The sequence below is a fragment of the Bos indicus x Bos taurus genome, chromosome 1, assembly GCF_003369695.1.
Source record: "Bos indicus x Bos taurus breed Angus x Brahman F1 hybrid chromosome 1, Bos_hybrid_MaternalHap_v2.0, whole genome shotgun sequence".
NCBI lineage: Eukaryota > Metazoa > Chordata > Mammalia > Artiodactyla > Bovidae > Bos > Bos indicus x Bos taurus.
Genome location: NC_040076.1, coordinates 85,533,205 through 85,558,840, shown reverse-complemented (window position 1 = coordinate 85,558,840; position 25,636 = coordinate 85,533,205). Strand labels below are relative to the sequence as shown.

The 25,636-nt window shown below is 39.2% G+C and overlaps 1 protein-coding gene and 1 pseudogene across 1 annotated transcript in view; one reads left to right on the top strand and one right to left on the bottom strand.

Moving 5' to 3' along the window:
- The window catches only part of LOC113891754, a 619,131-nt gene that overhangs the window by 55,527 nt on the left and 537,968 nt on the right, over positions 1–25,636 (top strand). The gene's annotated exons all lie outside the window — the stretch shown is intronic.
- On the bottom strand, positions 3,581–5,506 carry LOC113897858 (annotated as a pseudogene).

Genomic DNA, 25,636 nt, shown 5'->3' with positions numbered 1-25,636 from the left:
CAGATAAACAATGAATACTTTTAAATCTTCAATATACTTCCCCCCAAATTGCACAGGACATATTTATACTAAAAAAAAATTTGTCATTTATAATGTGTCACTTAAATCCACATTAAGTGATATCCTGCATTTTTGTGTGTTAAATCTGGCAACTCTATCTTAACTGTATTGATGGAATGTACTTCTGTAGAAATATTTTTAAAAAGTGAGCTTATAATCATCCTGACTTGAGACACAGTGTGCTTATAACTTGGTATACACTATTTCTCAAGAGAATTTCTTGAACTCAGGGATTTGCAATTAATGATTTAATGGTGAAAACATAAGCAAGTACAATGGGAATAAACACTGCCAAAGATAACGCATTATTTAATAATGTATAGAAGTCAAAAGGATCAACCACATATATAGTTTCTTAGAATGATATTTTTTGTAAGACTTTATTTAACAGATTAATTCCATGAGCAGCTATTTTGTTTTCTGTCTACTAATGAGTAGATTAAAATATAATGACTGCCTGCTTGTTTAATGAAGATGACAAACCCTCCATGTTGTGCTTATCTTTGTATGATGTGTTTCATATATAGCTTATATAATTATACCCTAAGAGATAAAGTCATAAGCTACTTTAAAAATTATTAGACTCAGAGTGACATTTTAGATAGCGGATGCTGCTGCTGCTGCTGCTAAGTCAGTTCAGTCGTGTCCGACTCTGTGCGACCCCATAGACGGCAGCCCACCAGGCTCCCCCGTCCCTGGGATTCTCCAGGCAAGAACACTGGAGTGGGTTGCCATTTCCTTCTCCAACGCATGAAAGTGAAAAAGGAAAGTGAAGTCGCTCAGTTGTGTCTGACTCTTCACGACCCCATGGACTACAGCCTACTAGGCTACTGCGTCCATGGGATTTTCCAGGCAAGAGTACTGGAGTGGGTTGCCATAGGTAGAGGATGAGATGTGGTTAAATGCCATGTGATTTCAATTTAGGCTTTGATTTTATTCATGAGGCCCCTGTTTGCTATCTTTCATCTCATCTATTCCTATACCTTTTGAATATGACTAGAAACCATCATGGGATCATTCTGCCTCTGTCTTGAACATTCATAGCCAAAATATTTGGTACAAATGGGAAAACTGGTAAGTTTTTCTTCTAAATCTAGGCATGTGATTTTGCTTGCTGCAGAATTGTAGTGGTTAGTTTGTGTTTGTTCACTTAAAATTTATCAGATCTTTTGCTACAAGTCATGCTACTTTGACTTTTTAGAATGGTTTATCTTCTTACTTCCTGTAACTTACTATAATGCTTGTGAAGTCATCATGAAGAGATGAAAATTATACTTCTCACTTTCCCAAGTATTTGCTCAAGTATTTTAAATGAATGCTAATTATTAAAAATACCCAAGAGAAATTCAAAACACAAATACTTTGAGATTCACTCCTAAGAAGAACAAAATAATATCAAGCAGTTCCCAGATTACAAATTGTCTGAGAAAATTCTAATTTATGTTTGAAAAAAGGCAATACAGAGATTGTGCTCATCATTTTTTTCATTACCCCATGATCACAGAATTGCTCAGACCTCTCTTGCCACTTCTGGAGGCATTCTGGTAGAAATGATTCTTTTCCTTCAGCAAATAAGCACCTCTTTTTCCCTTCATTTTTTTGTTCTTTATTTCTAAGGGACTGTGGAGAGGAATAGAGGGATACATTCATTACAAGAACCATAAGACTCTACCCTGTAAACATGTTACTTCTGGGTTTGGGATAAAAGCAATGCTGCAAAGGAATTTTACAGAACTACAGCATACCTAGAGAGCTTTGGAAGCATTTAAGAGGAGTACCTAACCAATGCCATGATTGAGGGAAGTCTGCTGAGAGGAAGTAACTTCTAAATTGAGAAAGAGAGGATGAGTAGAAGTGGATGGTGAAGAGAATATTCCAGGTGGAGGGAAAAGTACATAAAGAGACCCAAGAGCTGATAGAGATCTGCTAATTAGAGAATTGAACTTAGCTTAATTTGCCAACTAGAGTTCTAGGCCAGATTAAGAAAGTGTCATAAATCATAAAAAAGAGAATTTTACCCTGAAGACTTTGCTTAAGAATCAATGGAAAGTTTAATGCTGTGGAGGACATAGTAAGATTTATACTGTTTCAGAGATGTGGAGAATGGACCTGGGGGTTAAATGAAAGTTGGAAGAGCTGGTATGATGCTTTTCCAGTAATCCAGGTGAGGTGATGGCGACCTGACCAGGAAATTGGCTACAGGAAAGAGAAAACTGAAGAGCTCCAAGAAATATTTAAATGGCAGAGTTGACTGAACTTGATTGTTGGGTCATGGAGAATGAAATGAGGGAGGTCAGAGGATGATTTCCAAATATCTGGATTGGGAAATTAGTTGGATAAGCTGTAATATGATAAAAACTTAGAGGAACAGATATGGACATGGAAGAGTTAAGGGCAAGATAAAAATGAGTTAAATTTCAAGCATATTTTGAATACTTGTGGATACTGAATTATTCAGTCAACACATATTAATGAAATACCAACTACATGCCAGATAGTGTGAATAAAGGTCTTAGAAGTAGAGACGGCAGTGATATATTTTAAAGATTATAATCTAGTCGAGATATACAGTATGTAAGTAATAAAAATAATAAATATATACAATAAATATGATTTTTGCATGTAGTGGAGGAAAACACATTTATGAATTGATTTGTTTCTACTTAAAAGTATGTTCAGAGACATCAAGTAGATACAATACTGCCTGGCAATAGCCTGTTAGTCTCTGATCCACCTTCTCTTTCCACAGAGTACCAGCAGCCCCTTTTCTCTTCTCACTTTCATCACAATTCACAAAAGAGAAACAATTCATCTTTCTGTTATAAAAATCTATCAGCCAGATTTGTAGATTTATATCCACATATTCTTTCTTCCCATTTATGCACAAGGATAAGGTGTCTTTATCCTTCCTGAGGTCAAGTTATCTCCTTGTACACAGAAGCCAGTCTTCTCTTTTCTACTCAAGGGCACCATGTAATAATCCCATCTTAAAAGTAAACCATCTTCTCTGACTTCATGTGTTCCTCTATCCCCTACCTTATTTCTCTGCCGTCCTTTATAGCAAAACTCTCTACAAGAGTTGTTGATTCTTTAATATCAACTTCATTGAAATATAATTGCCATGTAAAACTGTAAGATATTTAAAGTGTACAATGTGGTGATTTGATGTGCATATACATAGTAAAAGAATTTTCAGCCATCTAATTAATTAACATGTCCATCTCCTAACATATTTATCTTTTATCTGGGGAAGGGAGTGAGAGCATTTAAATTCTGCTTTCTTAGCAAATTTAAATGGTATGTAATATTTAAAGAGGAATTAATTTATGACAAAATAGGCAAGATCATTCAAGAGGGCAAGCATTGTCTCTTCAATAAATGGTGCTGAGAAAACTGGACAGCCACATGCGAAGAAGTGGTCTATTTTTTTGACAATTTTTATTAATCTTACTCAGTGAATGCATAGAGTATTAAATAATTTTTGTAGTGAGATTGCTGAGGAAACTTCAGGGGTCATACTTCATTTCTTTCTGGCCTTTACTGCTGACTTGGTGACCTTTCCTGCTGAGGATGACTTCTTATCCACTGCCTCGATGACTCCAGTGACCACTATTTGTCTCATGTCCCACACATCACAATGGCCTAGAGGTGGGTACTCAGAGAACATTTCCACACATATGCCCTTGCTGGGGACTATCTGTGCATCTGCACAGTGGCCTGACTTCAGGGTCTTGGGGTTCCCTCCAGTTTCTTGCCTGAGCATCAGTCAATCTTTTCCCACAGCTCAGCAAGCTTGCAGAAGATGTGGGCTGATTGGGAAATAGTTGGGGTGGATCTTCCAACTATTGCGTCAAGACAATCACTTGTGTCATAAAGCTACCAGCCTCCATCTGGTGGGGGAGGGGTCGTTCCAGCCATATTTCCGTGATGAATGTCCTTCACAGATAAATTCTTCACACTGAAGTCCACCTGTCATCTGGAAGGGCCTCAGGCAGGGTCTCCTGGTGCATTTACCCAGCCTTGACCTCTGAGGTGAGGTTGGTGGGGCAAAGGTGACCTCCATCCCAAGTTTCAGGAATCTAGTTTCCAGAAAGTCCACAGACATAGGGCCAATATTTCCGATCATGTGCACATCTTGCAGAGGCAGCCTCAGGGGCTCATTGACCAGTTGAATGGGTGGGAAAATGGAGTCCAGAGCATCCAGGAGAGTCATCCCTGTGGCATTTCCCTCCTTCCTCTTGACCTTCCAGCTCTTGAACATGGGCATGTGGATGCTAGACTATGCTAGCCTGAGATGGGCATGAAGGCCATGGCAGCCGAATTATAGCTGATCTTCTTGATGTAGGCTCTCACATCCTTGGTGATCTGGTGGAAGCTTGCAGCACTGTGGGTGGGCTTGGTGGAGTCTGTCTTGTTGACAGCCATGATGAGCGGCTTCACACTCATTGTGTAGGCCAGTAGTGTATTTGCACATCTGCCTATACTTCAAGAGGCCTACTTCAGATATTCCCATGTTGCTGGGCCACAATGACCACAGCACAGTCACCTGGGATGAGCCAGTGATCCTGTTCTTGATAAAGTGCCTGGGGCATCAATGATGGTGATGTAGTATTTGGTTGTCTCAGACTTCCATAGTGAGATTTCATGGTGAAGCCACACTCTCTGCCTTCATTTTGTCCAGCACCCAGGCATACTTGAAAAAGCCTTTGCCCATCTCTGCTGCTGCCTTCTCAAACTTTTCATGGTTCTCTTATCAATACCCCTACACTTGCAGCTGAGATGTCCAGTGATGGTATACTTGCCAGAGTCCGCATTGTTGATGATGATAATATTGATATGGGTCTTCTTTTTTACCCATAATGGTGGGTTCTTTAGAATCGCTGATCCAGGTATTACCAAGAGCTTCACAGTCTGTAAAGTGGGAGCTGTGTATTATTGATGCTTCTGTTTCCTACCTCCCTTTCTGTTTGTAAGCCATGCAAAGGAGTATTTTTCTCTTTCACTCCACCGTAGTCTCCTTTCCCGAGGTGTTGGTGACCTCACCAACACCTTCCATCCTACCAAACCAATGTTCAGTTCTGACTTTATTTTATTTTCTCTCTCAGCTTTTATTGACATCTCTCCCCTCCTTGAAACTCTTAGATTTCCAGATACCAAAGTTTCCTAAATTTCCATCTATTATCCTCAATCTCCTTTGCCAACTCTTTCTTTTGGCTTTCTCTTATGTAGTTCTAAATATGAATTTCCTCTTGGTAATTTCACCTATTCATGTGGCTTTATATACCGCATATATCCTGATGATTTCTAAATTTATAACTCCAACTTTTTTGAACTGCAGTCATATATTCAACTGCTTATTTAATACCTTGAGATATGGCAACAGAATTCTTAATCCTACATGTCCTACTCTTGCTACCCCTACACCACCAAGCTTGTTCTTCTTCATTCTTGCCCTCTTCATTCTTATTAAATGGCTTCTCTTTTCAACCAGATGTAGGGTTAAAACACCTAGATTGTGTGCACTACCATTCTCTTTCATTTATGCTCCCCATATTCAGAAGGTTCTGTTGACTCAATCTTTAGGATATATGCCAAGTGTTATTAAATTTTTATTAAATTTACTATACAACATTAACCACCATGGTAGACTACGTCTGTGTAGCCCACTGTTTTCCCCATGTTCCCATTTCTGGACCCTCTCATAATTATTTCTCCACAAAATAATTAGGATAATCTAATAGTTTCTCATTATATTTGGAACAAAATTCAGACTACTTGCCATGACCTATAAGGCCATTCATGACCAGCCCCACCTACCTCTTCATTTTGAACCTTTCTCCCCCTTGCTCTTTATAATCCAGTGTAGAGAAGTGAAATTATTTATATCTTAGAAGCTGAATTAATACTTTCGTTAATGGATTAGATATAAGTGATGAGGAAAGCAGTGTATTAAGGACAACTCAAAGGTTTTGGTTTGAGCAACCAGGTGGGTGGCAGTTCGCAAAACTGACCATCAAATCAATGGAATGATGCTGTGAAAGAGCATTTTTCTTCTGAAAGAAAAAAGGAGAAGCAGACTTTTTATTGGTTTGCATTTTTCGTGGAAGAGGGTGAAATAAGTTTATTTAGGACCAAAATACAGTAGCTTTGATTCTTGTGAATGGGATCTATAGGTAGTTGATTAATTGAAAAATCTGTTTAAGAACAGATTCATTAAAAATAGTACTAACATAAGAGAAATCTTTTATTTTGGCTAAGAACATAAAACTATTTTCATTCACCCGTTTTTTTTTTTTATGTAGGTTCAAGGTATGTTCTTTGACATGGCTCCATTAATTAAATTTCTTCTTTTACATAAACCACATCCATAATATATTATATAATATTTCTAGTTTTGATTTATGTAAAAACTGGAGCTAAAGCTTAAATTCACATCTGAAGAAGTTGCGAGGCAAAACATTTCCAGATTTTTATAATTTTCTCCAGTCTTTTACATTTTTTGTTCCCCATAAACAATTTAATAGAAATTACTTGTTAGCTACTTGTTCTTATTTTAAAGCATCTGATATATTTTTAGACCACATCGTTTTGTTTTCTCACTTACATTTCATCAGATATATAGTAACACTAATTAAAATTACAAACTCACAATAGCAAGTACCAGTGAAATGAAAAAGTTTGGAAACAAACTTAATCAATTCTTGGTAAGCCTAAATACAACTGAAGATGCAGTTGCATTTGGATTTTCTAGAGAGCAATTTACTAGTTGTGACTATTAAGTATGACTTAGGTTTCAATTACAATATATGGAGATTACTTAAAGACAATTTCTACTGTGTATATACACTAGATTTCACATACATAAAATCTATTTTATGTACATACAGTGTAAATACCCTGAAGGCCCTACCTTTCAGGAAAAAATTCTCACAACAGTTTCCCACCCCCTCAGAGTTGTATGGGGTGGGGATGCACAAGATTGGAGAGCATGACAGCAGTTATTAATCTGAGCAGGATTTTGCTAACTGCAGAGTAGTGTTTTTAAAGAGAACATAGACATAAAGCAACTAAAATGGCTTTTGTTGAACTTCAAAGTCAACATTTTAGTGCCCCCAAAATGTGCACTAGGACATAATGACTGTGTTTGGCAAGAAGGAGGATTTTCTGGGATTGAGAGCACCAGATGGTAAAGACAGCCCTGTCAAGCTTGAGAGCAGGGCTGTGTTCCTGTTTGGGAGGTCCTGGTGTATGTATCAACAGAACATCCTCAAATGTCAGTGTTCACCAACACAAATGAAGTAGATAATGACTGTTACTCAGTGACTTGTGTTAGATAAATTAAAGCCTTAACTATTGTCTTTCAAGTCAACAAACATTTATTGATTGCCTGCAATGAGCATGGCACTGTGCTTTTCGACTAGTGCTGCTGCTGCTGCCAAGTCACTTCAGTCGTGTCCGACTCTGTGCGACCCCATAGACGGCAGCCCACCAAGCTCCCCCGTCCCTGGGATTCTCCAGGCAAGAACACTGGAGTGGGTTTCCATTTCCTTCTCCAGTGCATGAAAGTGAAAAGTGAAAGTGAAGTCGCTCAGTCGTGTCCGACTGTTAGCGACCCCATGGACTGCAACCTACCAGGCTCCTCCATCCATGGGATTTTCCAGGCAAGAGTACTGGAGTGGGGTGCCATTGCCTTCTCCGGTGCTTTCAGCTAGGGATTCACAAATGAAAAACATGATATATCACAAGTTCATACTCTAGTCACAAGCAGGCATTTCAGAACTAATAATGATATAAATCAAATTAGACAGTGCTAGAATGGCCATATGAATTTTTATTAATTTCCCTTTTCAGTGAATTTTGGTTCAGTGAACTGGTTCTGTGCTTTATGAGGTAAGTCAACTTTCATAACCACTCTTAACTTGTATAGATTTCTCACCTTTCAAATGAGCCAGTCATATTCTGGGCAATAATGCATTTTATTAAAAATGATATTTTCACTGGATAACTCCATTTAAGAGATGCCAATTAATTATCTATCATTTATAGCTGAATTTTTTTCTTTGGCATCAGCCTTATGTGTCATTCTCCCAGTGTTTTTTGTTATTGGAGATCCCAGTAGTCTATCCTTGAAGCCCGGCCACTGAAATGAGTATGAATTTTGGTTAAATTGGATGCTTTAGTGTACCCTGAATGTTAAAAAAGAGTCTGGCTTTATTTAGTAGGCATTTATTGCTTTTTAGCCTGTTACTTCAAATTCTACCTATCTCTAAGATATCAGCACACTTTCAAATAGTATCCTTCTAGTTAGGTCAAGGCTCATGGCCAGACACTGTCTGGGACCATGTGCCTTTTCTTCAGAGTTTTGATCTGTTATAATTTTATATTATTGGTGTGATTTTTCAGCTATTTATCTGTCACTCCATTCAGGTGCTAACCCAGTTGGCTCTAAACTTAACAGAGCAGGAACCACAGAAGTTTTACTCTTCAGCACTGTCTTAGCTTTTAGCCTGGTGCTTGGCACTAAATAGAGGAATGAACTTTGACCTGAAGTCTCTATTTCCTTCTTGTGTTAACTTTTGTAGGAGGGAGGTTGGGGGAAATGATGCAGATGAGTTTGGGTTCTGTACATTTGCTAATCACTTCTTCCTTCTAGTTTCCTAAACTTATTTTTACTAAAGTTTCAAGGATGCCCCACCATTCTATTGGGGAACAAGCCTGTGACCATGTTACCCAGATCGTTTGTAATTGTATAAATTTTAATCAAGTTCCCCATTAAGAAGTTGCCTTTCCAGGCTGAAGAGGCCAGTGTTTCAATGTGCCTCAAATAGCAACACTTAACACGTTGGTTGCTATTTCCTCTGTTGTGTGCCTTCTCTAGCTTCATTATTAAAATTTATGATATGTAAGGAGGCGATGGCACCCCACTCCAGTACTCTTGTCTGGAAAATCCCATGGATGGAGGAGCCTGGTTGGCTGCAGTCCATGGGGTCGAGAAGAGTCGGACACGACTGAGCGACTTCACTTTCACTTTTCACCTTCATGCATTGGAGAAGGAAATGGCAACCTACTCCAGTGTTCTTGCCTGGAGAATCCCAGGGACAGGGGAGCCTGGTGGCCTGCCGTCTATGGGGTCGCACAGAGTCAGACACGACTGAAGTGACTTAGCAGCAGCAGCATAATCTCACTTAGCATTCAAAAAGTGTAAGTACTGAAGCTTTCTAGGATACTAATTTCAGTTGGTTTTCTACTCTTCTTCTTTCACTTCTCCTTTCCTCTCTCTCCCTCTTCCTTCCTTCCCACACCCACCCCACCTTACTGCTGCTCCTCATCCCCTCCCCTCCCATCCCCCTCCTCTTCCTCCGTATTCTCCTTTTTTCCTCACACGACTTTTTATATAACTGAGATTTGTACCTTTGAATCCCCTTTACCTATTTTGCCCCCACCCCACTCCCCAACCTTCTGGCATCTACAAATTGTTCTCCATTGTATCTATAACTCTGCTTTTGTTTGGTTTGCTTGCTTTGTGTTTTTAGATTCAACATGTATTTATTATTTTTCTTTATACATTGATGTTTTCTTCACTTTTCAACCCCACAGATGATTCAGTTAGTATTTTTGGGAAACTAGCAATGACTCCTAGACATGTACTTCCTCTGCTTGAAGCTAATGGTTCAGAGCTGTTCATTTTATGCCGATGTCATTTATCATAAAATATGTTACCATATACTTTCTAAGTTGAAGTCTACTTATTATTTTTCTATCCACTTGTACAAATTGGTAAGATTTTCCTGATGGCTCAGATGGTAAAGAGTCTGCCTGAAATGTGGGAGACCTGGGTTCGATCCCTGGATTGGGAAGATCTCCTAGAGAAGGAAATGGCAACCCACTCTAGTATTCTTGTCTGGAAAATCCCATGGATGGAGGAGCCTGGCAGTCTATAGACCATGGGGTCACAAAGAGTCGGACATGACTGAGTGACTTCACTCACTTCATTCATACCTATACTTTACCTTTTTTCTTAGCTACAAATTGGGAGCTTTCACACTGAATAAATTCGGTCTTTTTGAACATTTATAAATGTGTTAAATATGATTGACATTAATCTTGATTCCCAAAGAACTTCACTCTGGAGGAAACTACACATTTATGCCTATTCTGAGTAAAAGTCATTCCTGGCCTACATCTACCCATGATAAAACTGCCCAATGGCACTACAGTGTCCATAGGGATTTCTGTCCTCCTGTTATTCAAAGGTAGGCCAATTTGTGGCTATCGTGCACTAGTATGGCTGTGCTGATGGCTTATGCACAGTGTCCTTTCTGATTGAGGATTCTCTTCTGATTGCTTGAAGCCCAAACATTGCCTATTGTTAATATTTTGAATATTTAAGGTGATCACAAAATCATTAAGCACCATCAGGATTATGTATTATCTATGGGCTTCATATCCATCTCCTAGGATAAACCATAATAGATAATTGAGTCACTTTGCTGTATAACAGAGATTGGCAGAACATTGTAAATTAACTAAACTTCAATAGAAAAAAAATGAACAAGAAAAAATAACATTTAAAACTATTGTTTCACTTCTCTTTACTGGGTAGAGAACTAACATAGCCATAAAAAAGGCTGAAACAAGACTACTGACATAAAATAGAGAATTTGAATTATTTGCAAACTATAATTATGAAGTAATGGTGCTTTTATAGGTCTGGCTTTAAGGTCATGAATCTGAGTCTTCTGGAAACTGAAAGTTCTTTGGATTTTTCAAATAATGGGAGGATATGTTTCTTGTCTCAGGGAAAAGGAGTGAATCCACTAACTTAATGTCATTCCTCTTATTTCCTTATAAAGTAACAGACTTATGACATGTTTTTGTCAGCATGGTCAAAATATATCAGAGCTGTGTGAAAAATCTTAGTTTTTTTTTTTTAAAGAGGCTGGGCTATAGCTGCAGAGTTGCTGTTAGAGACATGATGGTTCTCTTTTTTAGTATTTTAGTGGAGTCATGTAGACACAGTGGTAAGAGGGGAACATGTCCTTAGTCTGTCATAGAAACCATGGTTTGTATGAAGATCCAATTATTTATTTTTGAATTTCATAAATCATTAGCAGAAGGAATCCAATTTGAATTGAGATTTAGGTTGAGATTTAGCAATTATTTTTCAGTAATTTTGCTTAATTCTATAAATTGTTCGTGAAAGTGTTAGTCACTCAGTCGTGTCCGACTCTTTGTGACCCCATGGACTGTAGGCCACCAGGCTCCTCTGTCCATGGAATTCTCTAGGCAAGAATACTGGAGCGGGTTGCCATTTTCTTCTCCAGGGGATCTTTCCAAGCCAGGGATTGAACACGGCTTTCCTACACTGCAAGCAGACTCTTTACCCACTGAGCTACCAGGGAAGCCCTAAAGTGTTTTTAACTGATTGCTATTTTATACATAGTAGTGTATATATGCCAATCCCAATCTCTCAATCCATCCCCAATAAAACATTAAAAAAAACCTTATTGCTCAATTTTCCCATGGTCTAGACACTGTTTCCAAAAAGAACCTGAAAATAATTAAGATTTCACTAGGTACAATGTTGTATTACTTTATGGAGTTAAGATTTTCTCTATTATTGACCCCCTAAGAATGTTCAAGATCAGGCTTGATGATCAGTTGGTGATTTGTTGTAAGCAAATCCTTGCTCATCAAAATGTAGTCCATGGATCAGCAGCATTGTCATCATCTGGAAGTTTGTTAGAAAGGCTCCCTAAAGCCCCAGGTGGACTTCCCAGGTGGCACTAGTGGTAAGAACTTGCCTGCCAATTCAGGAGACACAGGAGACACCTGTTTGATCCCTGAGTGGGGAAGATCCCCTGAGGAGGAAATGGCAACCCATTCCAGTATTCTTGCCTGGAGAATCCCACGGACAGAGCATCCTGGCCAACTACATGCAGTCAATGGGGTCACAAAGAGTCAGACATGACTGAAGTGATTTGGCATGCACGCATGCAAAATCCCCAGACCTGCTCAGTCAGAATCCACAGTTTGTCGAGATACCAGGTGATCCATACATACATTAAAGTTTGAGAAGCTTGTTGTGAAGTGTATCTAATTAGGATGAAGTTGGGGAAAGGCCCTGGTAAATATAAATTATCTTTCAAGTTTTGTGTGATTAAGTTTCTATGATTCATGGAGTCGCAAAGAGTCGGACACGACTGAGTGACTGATCTGATCTGATGATACACTAAGAAGGAACCACTTTCAAATGGATGTTATTTGGATCTTTCAACATATGACTAGATGGAAGATGGTAGATGGTAAGTTCTAGATGACTAGATGGTGAATGGGATGGCAATTTTCTTTCACTTTTGCTGTTTTTCAGTGTGTACAGGTACTCTAGTTCTTGGTATTACCAATTTTGATTCTGATCTTCAAAAATACAACTGTGGATTTGAAGGCCCTATGAGAAAAATCTTGAACTGGATTTGCCATTTTTATGATTTATCATTGTTAATGATCTCTTATGTTCACATTTTTCTGAGTTTTAATTTAAAGCTGGCAGTAATGTGTAATATAATTTCAAAGAATGAATTTGGTCTCAGATTTCTTGGCTCTACTGACAACAGTATAACCACACTTGTCTAAAACTAGTCCCCAGGTCCTGCTTTCTACAGTGAAAGTTATACAAACATGTATTCAGCTATTAGCAGCTGCTGCTGGTGGTGGTCGTTTCCTTTTGCCTTTGGATCTGAAAGCAGCTTGAAAATAGAATAATACTTAAATAATTGAATTTTGGGTAAATTTTGTCAAATTCATTTTACAGTTCTTCATAAAGCAAGCAAATATGGACTAGTACACATACACACACAGTCTTTGTATAAATACTTTGAAAATCTTTAACAAATGAATTGAAAACATATTCAATACTTTATCTTACAACTGTTTCTGAAACCCTTTTCCATTTAATTTCTTCAAATCTGTTAAATCGTCTGGGGTGGTTTGACCATAGCTGCAGGCATTCTGTTACAACTAGGGGCTGGGGGTGGGAAGGTGCCACTGGCATCTGGTGGTTAGAGTCCAGACATCTTGCCTGAACATTGTACAGTGTTCAGAACATTCTCGCAGCAAAGAGTTAGCCAGTCCCAATTGTCAATAGTGCCAAGGTTGAGAAGGCCTGTGTTAAACTGAACTGGTTAATGTTTAAACTTGCAGTTAACTCCTGTGCATGGGAATATGCTATTTAGAGACAAAACAATTTATTGACTGCAAATATAAAGTCTAAATACAGTATCATTATTTTTACAAAAGCAATTGAAATGTCAAAATTCAGACTGTAAGGCAAGATGAATCCAATAGAGGATATATGATGTTGCAAATGTCAGAAATAAGTTTGACAAGTATCTTCCCTCCCTTTTCCCTTCAGCCTCAGCAGTTGAATAGGTTTCCTGTTAAGGGAAGCTAAGCAAAATACTGTCATGAAAATATTGGATATTTCAATTAATAAATTCCAAATAAAAGTGGAATTAAGCTAAAAATTATAAAGAGTCCTTGAATGGCTTGTTGATTAGAAACTAATGTAACTCCTTGTCTAGGATAAAACACCAAACAGGCAGCAGCTGCTGGTAATTTGGTGCAAGTAATTGTAGAGCCAATAAGTTGAAGAAGTGCTTATTAAAAGAAACTGCTTTCCTATCTGCTTGTAAGTTCAATTGAGTAATGCACTCTACATGTGGTCTGACACTGGGTAAATTATACACCTGATTTAAAAACACTCCATCCATAAGAGCTCCTATTTTGCTCATCCATAAAATTTTTACTTTCTTCATTACTACTTGCAGCAGTGTATGGCATAATATCTATCAAATTAGGCTTTGAGGACATCTCAGGCTGGCACCCTGCTGACTTGAAACATGTGCTTAATATTACTGCAGTGCTTTTAACCCCATGAGTGCCCTGGGTTAGCCCATATAGGCACACAGAATCTGTTATTTTTATTTCCTCTCTTTACTGCTATATCCTCCACCTACAGAGAATGAGAAGCATCAAAAATAAAGGAGTGGGGGTGGAATTGGGGTGTAGTCACTGGGTAGGAGAAATAGTCAAAGTTTATAGAAATAAGATGGACAAAAATGAAAACTGTGTGGTCGACTGTTTCACAATTTTCAAATCTGTGAGCTAGATGTAAACATTTGAAATCAAGGCATTCTATTCATTTGACTTCATAACTTTGAAAAACAAGGGTAAAACCCCACACAATAGGACTTCTGATGAACTCACATTTAAAGCTAACTTTGAAAGGTATTTTGTTTATGTGTCTGAATGATTTAATTTTAATAAGTATTTATTGCCTTCTCTACTAAGTGCTTGGAGAAGGGCATGGCAACCCACTCCAGTGTTCTTGCCTGGAGAATCCTGTGGACAGAGGAGCCTGGCGAGCCTCAGTCCATAGGGTTGCACAGAGTTGGACGTGACTGAAGTGACTTAGCACACTGCCAAGTGCTTAGCAATGTGCTTGATGGTAAAGATACAGTGATGAGCCTATGCGGCCCATGACATCTTACAGCTCAGATTTTGCAAAGGGATCAATATTTCAACAATTAACTATAATGCAATGGTAAAATAAAAATAACCTCAAGACTCTTGTTCAACATTCATTCATTCATTTGTTCATTCAGGGGAAATGATGCCTTTAATAATTATTTTACTTGCTGGGTCCCATTGGCAGCTCTTGCTCTATTATTGAGCTAAATACACCTGTGACTATCAGACTGATGCTAAATATTTGAGTCATGTGATTATTTCCCCCTATTCTTATTCCATGCTGACCTAGTAGTCTTCTGAATATAATTTAGCTTCCCACCTGGAACGTTCTTGTGGGGAAAATGAGCTTATGAGAGAACTCCAGTGGTCATTCATTTTTTTGGTAATAATACTACCTGTTCTAAAAAAATAAACTGGTATGGTATATCGGTCATAATTTTGCTCCCTATGTAATACTCTGGGTTGAAGACCCTTTGATATACTACTTTTCATTATAAGTGAATACTTCATCATTTATCTTGTGAGATTGGTTAACGCGACTTTATCGTCAAAGAAATTGGACCCACTTTCTGAGTGCTGACAAGTCAGGTTTGTCACCAATCAGATTCCAAAAATTAGTGCAAAGAGTAGAAGTTACTCGAGGATGTGAGAATGTTTAAAAAATAACGTGTGTGGAGAGAGAAAGAGGGAATAAGAGTCATACCAAGGTTAACTCTCAAGGTGTGTCAACCAGCAAAGGAAAATGGAGGACCTGGCTAACAGGAACCCAGAGAAAAGGGTCTAGAAAGGAGCAGGGAGGCAGAGATTGGTGAGTCTGAGAAGCAGGCCACTGAATAAGGTAGTTCAGTCCTTCAAGAGAGCAGTGTCAGTGAAGTGGGAGGGAGTAGGGAACCAGATTTCATGAAGTTATGGAATAAATACCTGGCAGAGAAGTGGATGTGGCAAGTGTGGGCTTCCCTTCAAGAAATTTGACCAGAGAATGACAGCTTGAAGTGTTCTCTTCGGAAAGAAAACACCGCAGTGTTTGTGGACAAAATGCAAAGTGCTGCTAGAGAGGAAGGGAATACACGACAGAGTAAATTTCCAGATAGGCATTCATGCATACCTTTGCTATTTACTCACTCATTCCTTCGTTCATGTAGAGAGCACAGGATAGTGGTTAGGCTCACAGATGTTGGAACCAAATGGCCTGGGTTTGAGTACCAGTTCCATTATTACAGCCTTGGGCAAATTAACCTCTATCTGCACCTGCCTCAGAGGGTTATTATTAGGAGTAAATGAATTAATGTTTTTAAAGCATGTAGAACTATACCTGGTATATGGTAAGCATTTAATCATATTTGATAAGAAAGGAGTTAGCCTGGAAAAGGAATAAAATATCTGATCCTCTAATAATCAATAATAATTTTTTTCTATATTTCTTGAACTTCTCATAAAATGTATTTGAGATCCAAAATTACCCAGAGCTTGTAGTGAATAAAATTGCTATATAGATCAGCACAAAATGTTCTGACAATCTTATTCCTAGGTACAACTAGGTAAAATTGCAGAATTCCATAAAGGAGTTAAAGGAATTTCCTGAAGAAATTGCCAACTAATTTTGTCACATTTTTGTGGAATTTGGTGGATCTAACTCCAGGCTACTTTCAGAATACCTCTGGCTTCATATCTTTCTTTGAATTTAACTGCCCTTTCTACCCTCTCTCTTTTATTCTAGGTATCATTCAGAGCTCAGAGAAGTAAACCTGAAAAATTTAAAAAAAAATTTATTTCTTGTGCTTTTCAATTGACGTTGGCTCAGAGCATATAGGGTTAATTTAATAAATGCATCCGATGGCTCTTCCCTTGGGCATCTCAGTCGATGGGAATGTAATTGCTTATTAATTTGTTGAGAACATTCTGCTATTAATGATGAAAGATGAGTGAATAATTCACTAAACTCTCTCCCTCCTTTCCTTCTCTTTCTCATAGATATATTCTTTCATTTCAGAGAGTCATAAGCATTGTTCATTTTGACTAGTGGCCCACTATTTTTTGAACTCAATATAGGAAAAGGAATACATGAATAAATTATTAAACTTTGGTGGTGCCAGTGGTAAAGAACCTGCCTGCCAGTGCAAGAGGCATAAGAGACTTGGGTTCGATACTTGGGTCAGGAAGATCCCCTGGAAGAGGAAATGGCAACCCACTCCAGTGTTCTTGCCTGGAGAATCCCACGGACAGAGGAGTTTGGCAGGCTATAGTCCACAGGGTCTCAAAGAGTTGGACATGACTGAAGTTACAGATCTCTTGCTTCACTTTTCACAAAACCAAGTGATAGCTTATTCAGAACAGCAAACCTGTCTCTCTTTTCCTTAACCTGTTGCTAATCTTGGCTTACTTCATCTCTGTTGTACAAGGAGAGAAAAATGCAAGTGTATATTTAATTTTTAAGTTGCATATTGGAAAATAATCCTAACAGCCACCTTGAGAATAGACTAACAGCAGATGACTGTTTTCATCCTCCTGTCCATCTGGGGACTGTCTCCAAGGCTGTGGTAAAGGATTCTAAGTGGGAACATTCCAAGGTTTAACTCAATGGTTATCTGAGAACTTGGATCTGGGAGCAGGTCTGGGATACTCTCTTGATTGGAAATGGGAGCTGAAGGAGCTGTCTGCTGGACAGAAGGCATATCATTTAAAATTATAAATTTCAGATGGCTGCAAAGAATGTACAGATTACAAAGTTGAAATCATCATCCCTGTGCTCACCAGAATGTGAATCTCAGGCCCTTTGTATTCTAGCTTTGTGATCTGGTAAAAATTGTTTAACTTCCTTGGGAATACTCCTTAGACTTTATAAACTTTAGTAAACTGCAGATGTTGATGTTTCTCCTATGTACCCACACAGAAATAGTCTGAATTGGATAAAAGAACTTTGTGTACCACATGGAACAACTCTTGGTATTATGATTAGGATTAATCTTAATATCAGTGTTATTGTAGGTATGTGCATACTAAGTTGCTTCAGTTCTGTCCAACTCTTTACTATGGACTGTAGCCCACCAGGCTCCTCTGCCCATGGGATTCTCTAGGCAAGAACACTTTAGTGGGTTGCCATGCTCCTCCAGGGGATCTTCCTGACCCAGAGATAGTTAAATTAGAACAGAAGTTGAATTAGAAAGAAGCTGAATTTAAGAGCAGAATTAGCCTTAGTTGTTTGACTGAGTAGACTTCAAAAAGAGTTAGCATCTCTCCTTTTAAACAGACTGAATAGGACAGAGATATGGGCCAGGAAAAAGATAGGATTTAGAGGCACCAGAGTCCATGACGGTACCTGCTGCACATAGACACTTAAGACATGGAGCTTGCATGAATGTGCTGGAAAGAAATTTAAATTATTTTAAATTTCTCCTTTATACTTTTTTGGTTTCTTTCCAAGTTTGATGCAAGCAGGACTTATTAATTTTAAAATTATTAACACCACTATTTAAAAGAAAATATGATACCAAAACCTAAACATGCAAAATGAGAGTACCACAGAAAATAGGAACAGTGATATTTAGAGGAGGAAACTTGGGGAATGACTAAAAGACCTCACATTTTTGGCAGACTTTTGTACGAGGCATGTGAGAAGTGCTCTGTATGTTTTATTGTATTTAATCCTCTTAACAAGTCTATATGGTAGATGCCAGTATTAATCTCACTTTGCAGATTAGGAAATGGGCACAGGAGATTTCCAATAGATTTCCAAACTCTTATGTCTGGTTGGTGGTCAGGTCAGGATTTACACCCAGTTCGTGTGGCTCTAAAATCTGTGCTCTTAACACTGAGCTGTGTTAACTTCTGAGATGATGTGGACAACTTCCCATCTTGGAAATAACTGACAAGAGCTGCTGTTCTAATTTCAAACAAGTACAAAAACAGATCAAAACAGTCTGCCATACTTAGCTCACTCATTAATCAGTGCTGCTGCTGCTGCTGCTGAGTTGCTTCAGTTGTGTCCAACTCTGTGTGACCCCATGGACGGCAGCCCACCAGGCTCCCCCGTCCCTGGGATTCTCCAGGCAAGAACACTGGAGTGGGTATTAATCAGTGCACTATATCTTAACCACAATCTTTTTTCCTTTCCTCTAAGCTGTATACTTATGTCAGGTTACTCTTGTAACTTGCTAAATTATCCAGCATTCTGATGCCTCTAGCTTTTTCCCAGAAGTGTTCCTCTCTTTTCTCTCACTGGGACTCCAAAAGGGCTAGTCTTTGCCTATCTTTGTGCTTATGTCCTTCTCGCCAACTCAGTTTAGTAAAGTTCAGTCACTCAGTTGTGTCCGATTCTTTGCAACCCCATGAACTGCAGCACACCAGGCCTCCCTGTCCATCACCAGCTCCCAGAGTTCACCCAAACTCATGTCTATTGAGTCGGTGATGCCATCCAGCCATCTCATCCTCTGTCATCCCCTTCTCCTCCTGCCCCAATCCCTCCCAGCATCAGAGTCTTCTTCGCATCAGGTGGCCAAAGAACTGGAGTTTCAGCTTTAGCATCAGTCCTTCCAAAGAACTGGAGAAGAAATGGCAACCCACTCCAGTGTTCTTGCCTGGAGAATCCCAGGGATGGCAGAGCCTGGTGAGCTGCCATTTTTGGGGTCACACAGAGTCAGACACTACTGAAGCGACTTAGCAGCAGCAGAAGCAGTTCCAAAGAACACCCAGGACTGATATCCTTTAGAATGGACTGCTTGGATCTCCTTGCAGTCCAAGGGACTCTCCTGAATCTTCTCCAACACCACAGTTCAAAAGCATCAATTGCTCAGCGCTCAGCTTTCTTCACAGTCCAACTCTCACATCCATACATGACCACTGGAAAAACCATAGCCTTGACTAGATGGACCTTTGTTGGCAAAGTAATGTCTCTGCTTTTGAATATGCTATCTAGGTTGGTCATAACTTTCCTTCCAAGGAGTAAGCATCTTTTAATTTCATGGCTGCAGTCACCATCTGCAGTGATTTTGGAGCCCAGAAAAATAAACTCTGACACTGTTTCTACTGTTTCCCCATCTATTTCCCATGAAGTGATGGGACCAGATGCCATGATCTTTGTTTTCTGAATGTTGAGCTTTAAGCCAACTTTTTCACTCTCCTCTTTCACTTTTATCAAGAGGCTTTTTACTTCCTCTTCACTTTCTGCCATAAGGGTGGTGTCATCTGCATATCTGAGGTTATTGATAGTTCTCCCAGCAATCTTGATTCCAGCTTGTGCTTCTTCCAGCCCAGCGTTTCTCATGATGTACTCTGCATAGAAGTTAAAGAAGCAGGGTGACAATATACAGCCTTGATGTACTCCTTTTCCTATTTGGAACCAGTCTGTTGTTCCAGGTCCAGTTCTGTTGCTTCCTGACCTGCACACAGGTTTCTCAAGAGGCAGGTCAGGTGGTCTGGTATTCCCATCTCTTTCAGAATTTTTCACAGTTTATTGTTATCCACACAGTCAAAGGCTTTAGCATAGTCAATAAAGCAGAAATAGATGTTTTTCTGGAACTCTCTTGCTTTTTCCATGATCCAGCAGATGTTGGCAATTTGATCTCTGGTTCCTCTGCCTTTTCTAAAACCAGCTTGAACATCAGGAAGTTCACGGTTCACATATTGCTGAAGCCTGGCTTGGAGAATTTTGAGCATGACTTTACTAGCATGTGAGATGAGTACAATTGTGCGGTAGTTTGAGCATTCTTTGGCATTGCCTTTCTTTGGGATTGGAATGAAAACTGACCTTTTCCAGTCCTGTGGCCACTGCTGAGTTTTCCAAATTTGCTGGCGTATTGAGTGCAGCACTTTCACAGCATCATCTTCCAGGATTTGAAATAGCTCAACTGGAATTCCATCACCTCCACTAGCTTTGTTCATAGTGATGCTTTCTAAGGCCCACTTGACTTCACATTCCAGGATGTCTGGCTCTAGGTGAGTGATCACACCATCATGATTATCTGGGTCATGAAGATCTTTTTTGGACACTTCTTCTGTGTACTTGCCACCTCTTGTTAATATTTTCTACTTCTGTTATGTCCATACCATTTCTGTCCTTTATCGAGCCCATCTTTGCATGAAATGTTGCCTTGGTATCTCTAATTTTCTTGAAGAGATCTCTAGTCTTTCCCATTCTGTTGTTTTCCTCTGTTTCTTTGCATTGATCTCTGAGGAAGGCTTTCTTATCTCTCCTTGCTATTCTTTGGAACTCCACATTCAGATGCTTTTATCTTTCGTTTTTCTCCTTTGCTTTCGCTTCTCTTATTTTCACAGCTATTTGTAAGACCTCCTCAGACAGCCATTTTACTTTTTTGCATTTCTTTTCCATGGGGATAGTCTCGATCCCTGTCTCCTGTACAGTGTCACGAAGCTCCATCCATAGTTCATCAGGCACTCTATCAGATCTAGTCCCTTAAATCTATTTCTCACTTCCACTGTATAATCATAAGGAATTTGATTTAGGTCATACCTGAATGGTCTAGTGGTTTTCTCCACTTTCTTCAATTTAAGTCTGAATTTGGCAATAAGGAGTTCATGATCTGAGCCACAGTCAGCTCCCAGCTTTGTTTTTGCTGACTGTATAGAGCTTCTCCATCTTTGGCCGCAAAGAATATAATCAATCTGATTTCGGTGTTGATCATCTGGTGATGTCCATGTGTAGAGTCTTCTCTTGTGTTGTTGGAAGAGGGTGTTTGCTATGACCAGTGCGTTCTCTACTCAGGGATGCACCAAAACCCTGTTAATTAAAGAGTACTCCTTTAAGAAAATGAGTACACAATTATACATTCAAAATAAAATAAACTATTAATTTTAAAATAAAAACAATAGATTACATTAAAAAAAATAAGCTGACAAATACTTTGGCACCTGATGATAAGATGTTTAGATAGCATTACTAACTCAATGGACATGAATTTAGCAAACCCTGGGATATAGTGAAGGACAGGGAAGCCTGGTGTGCTGCAGTTCATGGGGTCACACAGAGTCTGACATGACTTAGTGACTGAACATACACACACACACACACACACACACACACACACTTGCATGACTAAGGTCACTCTCAAGACTGTGCAAATGGCCCATGCAAGTGAGAATGCCTGAACTCCCAGAGTCACTATCTCTGCCCCAGCTTCTCCTGAGATCAACTGAGCACTGTTGTAACACAACCCCTGTCAGCTCTTCCAGTCCTAAAGGAAAGAGCAGTGATGAAAGGCTTTTCTTTTGGTCTCACACACAAAATCAGAAATTAATAGTTAAGTAAACAAAACAGAGACTTGTCACAGTAAAACTTGAAAAGATGGATTTGATGTCAATGAATTGGAAAGCAAGGGCAAGGCTAAGTAGTAGGTGTAACACTATAGGCTCCCCACCCCTCCACATCGTGTACTCTAGCAGAGGGTCTTCCAAAGAGTGAGACTGAAATGCCTAGAGAATGAGGTTGGAATCCTGTGTGTTAATAGAGTCAGCAATTCCAAGCAGAGAAGAGTATCTCTAGGCTTGTCTCCATTTTGCCTTAATTCCTCTTGAGTAGAGAGGACAGCTGTTGATCTTTTCACTATCCTTGTTCACTATCCTTGAGGTCCTACCTAAATTGTCCTCCTACTGGCTTCTCAGGAGGTTGGACTTGTCCATAGAGTGAGGTAAAGTAGTTGAGATCTCTGGTATAGAGGGAAATCAAGATTTCCTTCAATATTCCATCTTTAAAAAACAAAACAAACAAACAGAACATTCAGCAACTTTGGAAACTGAAATATCTGGATCTAAGTAGGGCTATAGGTTGAAGGCTCAAAAAAATCAGACAAAATAAGTTTAGGCTTCTGCTCAGAGCAACAAGTTAATACAATGATTATTATTTTTTTCAGTAAGGTATAGTTGACTTACAATATTATGCTGGTTTCAAGTATACAGCATAGTGATTCAGTATTTTTATAGATTATACTCCACACAAAGCTATGATAAAATGTTGGTTATATATATACATTATATCCTTATATCTTATTTATTTTATACCTAGTAGTTGGTACCTCTTAGTCTGCCTTCCCTATCTTGCCCCCTGACATCTCTCCACACTGATAACCACTAGTTTATTCTCTGTATCTGTGCATCTGTTTCTGTTTTGCTATATATTAAAAATGTTTTATGTTTTAGATTCAACAAGTGTGAGGAACATATAGTGCTTGTCTTTATCTAACTTATTTCACTAAGTATAATACCCTCCAGGTCCCTCTTTGTTGCTGCAATGGCAAAATTTCATACTTTTTTGTGGCTCAGTAATATTCCCTCATATATGTATGTATGTATATGTATTTGTCTGTGTATATTGTTGTTGTTCAGTCACTAAGTCATGTCTGACTCTTTGCAACCTCACAAACTATAGCATGCCAGGCTCCTCTGTCCTCCACTATCTCCCAGAGTTTGCTTAGATTCATGTCCATTGAGTCAGTGATGCTATCTAACCATCTCATCCTTTGCTGCCTCCTTCTTTTGCCTTCAGTCTTTCCCAGTATCAGGGTCTCTTCCTCTGTGTTGGCTCTTTGCATCAGGGGGCCAAAGTATTGGAGCTTCAGCATCAGTCCTTCTAGTGAGTATTCAAGGTTGATTTCCATTAGGATTGACTGGTTTGTTCTCCTTGCAGTTCAAGGGAGTTTCAAGAGTCTTCTCCAGCACCAGTTTGAAAGTACCAATTCTTCATATGTGTGTATGTGTTTATGTGTATATACGTGTATCACATATACATATACATATAAATATGTACATACATGCTATGCTATGCTAAGTCACTTCAGTCGTGTCCAACTCTGTGCGACCCCATAGACAACAGCCCAGCAGGCTCCCCCGTCCCTGGGATTCTCCAGGCAAGGACACTGGAGTGGGCTGCCATTTCCTTCTCCAATGCATGAAAGGGAAAAGTGAAAGTGAAGTCACTCAGTCGTGTCGGATTCTTACAGACCCCATGGATTGCAGCCTTACAGGCTCCTCCATCCATGGGATTTTCTAAGCAAGAGTACTGGAGAGGGGTGCCCTTGCCTTCTCCAAATATATATACATACATACACATATATATGGACTCAGTAGTAAAGAATCCACCTACCAATGCAGGAGACGTGGGTTCGATTCTTGGGCTGAGGAGATCCCCTGGAGAAGAAAAAAGCAACCCACTCAGTATTCTTGCCTGGGAAATCCCATGGACAGAGAAGCCTGGTGGACTATATAGTCTATGGGGTCGCAAAAGAGTCAGACAGGACTGAACGATTAAAACAACAACAACAACAACACACACACATACACATATACACAACACATTTCTTTATCCATTTATCTGTTGATAGATACTTAGGTTGCATCCATATTTTGGCTATTGTAAATAATGCTGTTATGAACATTGGGATGCACGTATCTTTTTGAATTAAATGTTTTCATTTTTTTGGATATCCTCAGGAGAGAAATTTCCAAATAATATGACAGGTATATTTTTAGTTTTTGAGAAAGCTCCATACTGATTTCCATAGTGTCTGAACCAACTTATGTTTTCACCAACAGTGAACAGTAAGACCCCTGTGTACAAACCTTCAAGTTGAGAACTTTCAAAGATGCAAACGTGTTTGTGTGTCCAGTCGTGAAGGTTAGTTTACATGTTTGGCATACACTGTCACATGTGTATATCCTCTACTAGTGGTGGTGCTTTTGTGTACTTTATAGAGTACAGTAGGACAGTATCTTTATGTCAGTCCCAGGATGTCCAGAAGCAAGTGTAAAAGCAGCAGTCAGTGATGTGGCTGGTAATGCTAAGAAGTGCCAAGCAATAGTGATGGAAACAAAAGTGAAAATAATTGAGAAAGTGGTGTGAGGCAAAACGATGGTAGACTTTGCTCCTTCTTAGTACATGAATCATTCAACCATTGGCGTGATTCTAAAAAACAAGGACAAATCATAGAACATGTGAAGTCTGCTGTGCCAGTGATATTGACAATAATGTTGAAGAAGCAGGGAAAAGTATGGAAGAGATGAAAAAACTTCTCAGTGTGTGGAGGCAGGATCAGCATTAGTATCAAATTCCGTTCAGTTTAATGCTGATTCAAGAGAAAGCTAAAAGCTTCTATGAGGACCTGAAGAAACACAGAGAAAAATCATAGGGCCCATCTTTTAATGCCAGCCATGGCCTGTTTCATCAGTTCCAATGCTAGAGTCTACCTTCACAATGCCAGGGTAAATGGCAAGGCAGTGAGGGTAGATATGATAGCAGCCCATAAATTTCCTGAAATACTTCAAAAATTATTTGATTTTTTGATATGTGATGAATGCACATATTTACTCGAGCAGGTTTTTAATGTGGACAAGACAGGACCGTACTGGAAGAGGATACCAGACCAAAGTAATATCAGTAAGGAGGAAAAGTTGATGCCAGACCAAAAATCAGCAAAGTGAAAGTTAAGTCTTTCAGTTGTGTCTGACTCTTTGCGACCCCATGGATGGTAGCCTACGAGGTTCCTCCATCCATGGAATTTTCCAGGCAAGAGTACTGGAGTGGCTTGCCACTTCCTTCTCCAGGGGATCTTCCCGACCCAGGGATTGAACCCAGGTCTCCAGCACTGCAAGCAGACGATTTTACTGTCTGAGCCACCAGGGAAGCTCAAAGGATAGGCTAACTCTGATGCTTGGTGGCAATGCTTCTGGCAGTATGAAACTGAGGCCTCTCTTAGTGTATCAGGTAACCCAAGATTTATTAAGAAAATAGCCATGGGCTCCCTTCCTGTTATGTGGAAGAGTAACCCCAAAGCCTGGCTTACACAGGCCATTTTTCAGGACTAGTTTTTCCACTACTTTCTCCTGGAGGAAGAGAAATATTACTTAAAGAAGGACATCTGATTCAACATTCTTTTGCTGCTTGACAGTGCTCAAGGCCACTTGCCATTCATGGACAACTTTCATCCTAGCATCAATGTAGTGCATCTGCCACCAAATACTATGTTGCTCATCCAACCTATGGACCAAAAAGCTATATCAACTTTCAAGAAATATTATTTACATCACACTTTTCATCAAGTAG